Source organism: Mytilus edulis, chromosome 13 (genome assembly GCF_963676685.1).
Source record: "Mytilus edulis chromosome 13, xbMytEdul2.2, whole genome shotgun sequence".
Taxonomy (NCBI): Eukaryota; Metazoa; Mollusca; class Bivalvia; order Mytilida; family Mytilidae; genus Mytilus; species Mytilus edulis.
The window spans coordinates 40,879,942-40,883,701 of record NC_092356.1 but is presented as its reverse complement, the minus strand read 5'-3'; positions in this window follow the sequence as shown (position 1 = coordinate 40,883,701).

The window sequence follows — 3,760 nt, the reverse complement described above, 5'->3', positions numbered from 1 at the left end:
TAGTATTAGTTTGTTTTATTAATTAACACAACTCATTTATGGATTTTAAGAAGAAAAAAATCTAAATGGAACACAAGAAACCTCCACAATACAATTGAATAAACTGACCTAGTGTATGAATATTGTTTAAAACACTTTATTTATCGTAAATTTGGTAGTATATGTTTATCACCTGTATATGCACAATATCATAAAAAAAAGTCTATAAAGTAAGGTGTCAGACAGAAATTATCAAACCGTGCCCCAACTTTGTACTACAGACAATTTTCTTTCGGTCATTTATATTTTGGTGGCAGGTATTGAAACTGTCTGACAGTTTTCAGAAATCTTCATTTTCTTTATTCTTATTGTTTTATGTGCATTTAAATTAAAAAAAAAATATGTCATTTAAATGATTTTTTTTTAAAGGCCAGTGTTTACATTTAGCACAAAAAGTAATTCATGAGTTTTCTAAGGCTGATTGTCAATTCTATTGGAATCTTATGAGCTATTTAAAAAAAATTACGGTATTGTAATTAAAAACCTTACATGTAATTTAGGTATATCGAATGTGAATTCACACGAAACAAGCTGCTTTCACTAAACAGCATTGATTTCAATACCTTTTTTATAGGTTTTGGTAAAATTAATCAGAAATTTCATTGTTCGTACCTCAAAATGAAAATAACATCACACCATTGGTTGAATTTCAATTGTTTTGGATGTTTTCAACCAATCACAACATTTTGGTGTACACTTTTGAAAATATTACCCAGAATGCATTAGATTTTGAAACGGTGAATTGGTTAACACATGAATGGTTTCTGTTGTTGTTAAAGCACAATTTCATATCTACATCTGTATGTACAATCATTACAAAATTAAAAGGTGTATTTTTAGTTAACTCTACTATGTAGAGAATGCTTAGCTTATTTATGTATTATGCATAAAAAGGCATTTTTTATCACTGTGAGACAAGCATAGCACTTTGTTTGATTATTTGTAAAAGAAGATTTTTAATTCTTTGTATAAACCCATACTACTGTATTTATCATTTATTTTCCAAAGTATGTAAAAATCCCTCTAATTTTCAGATAGTGAATATCAACCCTTGTTGAGAGCTATACTTATGAAATGAGTTGAAACTAATTTGAATTTTTATACTGGAACAAAGAAAAAATGTTAATTTTGAAGAAAATTGCATAACTGTGGATTCATTTATATTCGTTGGATATCAATTTTCGTTGATTTTTTGGTTACATGTGTGCCACAAATTTAAATGTTCAAAGAATTGCAAATTTTATATAGGTTTGTATGCAGACTTTGGCAAAACCATGAACTCAAACATCCCGAAAATATGGGCATTCCTCAATCCATGAAAATTGGTACCTACAAAAAATAAATGAATCCACAGTATCTACAAGAAGAGTGGTCCTTGAAGACTGTAATATGATTGATAGTTTATCCCTAAGTAATGTATTTTGGTTTGTATAATTCTTAATGTGCCAGTATGTCATAATTACATAAGCCTTTCTGTGATAGCAATTTTTGTCACCAAATATGTTATTTTATGGGTTTATAATGCTTTAGTTCCAAGAAAGGAAGAAAAACACTAACACATATTTAGTACTGCCAAGGTTAACACATTGTACATAAAGTAATTGCAGTTATCACAAGTTACATACAGATTTCATTGTGTATTTTATTGAATAATAAGATATACATGTATTACAGTTTTACATGGCTTACAATTTCATCATGTTCACTAGCTTACTCATTTTGCTTGATTGTAAGGAGGCTATTAAATATTGTGATAGAGATGTGGTTAATACCTAAACCATACAAGTGTGTAAACAAATCTTGCAAATTGTCAGTTCTATTTTTGAAATAGATGTTTCAAAAGTTTGAAGTTATTATAAACTAGAATCACTGAGATTGAACTCAGTGTATTTCAGGTAAAGTCACTTGAAGCAAGCTGTTTTACCTGAACTTTGTTTGTTCTAATATTAATGTATGGAGCTCAAGGTAGTTTTAATCAACCTGACCATTTGTACGGGAAAATAAATACACTTGTATGAGTTTTGAGTGTAATTGGATGAGGATGTTTTCAAGGTTTAAAAAACATTTTAAAAAAATATTACAATGTCACCTTTTACCTCAGAAACATGTTATTATATGAATTTTCATGTAGCATTACAAGTGTTTTCTTATAGGGTATTTAGATGTTTTGTGATTTCATATTTTGTGTTGAAATTATGCTTATTATTTATTATTTAGTCTTGCCACTGCCACAAAACTTGTAGCTTTTTACTTTTGGAATTATGTAGACTAGCCATAGGCCCCATTATCAAACTTTAACAATGTGTCTTGACATGCTATCATAGGCATCTGTATTTTTGTGCTGTTTGTTGATCTTTGATGTTTTCTTTGCTTTTCTTTTACAAGAAAACTAATTTGCACAGATAAGAATGATTCATAGTTGTCTGAAGAAGACACAAAAAAATACCATTTTTAAACTAGTTTAGAATAATTTTACATACAGATTTGATGAATTCAAAGTTATTTGAGTGGTTTAGACTTTGCTATGCTATATATTAAGAACAGTTGACCAATCAACTTATGAAGTTTGTTCAGTTCTGAATAACAGTCTTAATCAGTGTAGAATATAATACTTTATTTATTTATGAAAGTTTTGACATGAAAATTGTTTTTTTGAAAATAATTGAAAACATTTTCTCATATTTGATACTTACCCCATTTGGCAAGTTCCTCATATATTGTCTTTTTTATAAAAGCCTTGTAGTTTTTTTCTCCCACCCCTCTTCCTCCCTCAAAATAAATCAATGTTTGGTTTTTTTTTCATAGCTTATGTAATTTTATTTATTTAATAATATAAGATACAAGTATTAAAAATTTACTTTGCAGTTCCCATAGACTTACAATCATCAAATGAATATGTGTTATGGTAGACCTTGACCTAATTAATTTTGTATATATGGTTCATGATATATTTTAGTGCTGCATATCTTAATTTCCATTGTAGTTATTATATTTTATCATGGGAGTTTTGTATTTTATATAGTCACATCTAAGAGATGATATGTAAGGTGTATTGAAAAGAAATGAGTTTTGTTGAAGATTATTTTGTGTGAGAGACTTAAAGATTGAAATAGCGTACTGGATTTAAGAGACAGTCAGAATTTTTAAGTGTGAAGTGGTTTTCTTATATTGTATTAAATCTAAAAACTTCTAAGGTTTTGGATTCTACACTGGATTTTATAATTTAATTCCTTGAATAAGTCTTGTCTGATGATTAATGGAACCATAACAGAATTTTATTTCAAATTGATTTGATACTGTGGATTCATTTATTTTCGTGGGTACCAATTTTTGTGGATTGATGAAAAATCATATCTTCGAGGATATTTAATTTCATGGTTTTTCCAAAATTTGCCTACTAGCTTATAGAACATTTCTTCTTAGTTGTACATCTTAATTAGTGGTTAACCTATAATAACGAAATCCATGAAAATTGGCATCCCATTAATACATTATGAATCCGCTAATAATATAATAAGGTTGTTTAACCTAATTTCTGATTTACAGGGAGATTTTGCAGTTATTTCCACAGTATTTTTCACTACTGGTATAGCCATTTTTTCTTCTTTTTTCTTACATTTTATTTTGCTAACAAAATCCTCTCTTTTTATTTGGATTGAAAACTCACTGTATTACTGGACAAAAAAAAAACCAAGTACAATACGATTAGTTATATTCATGC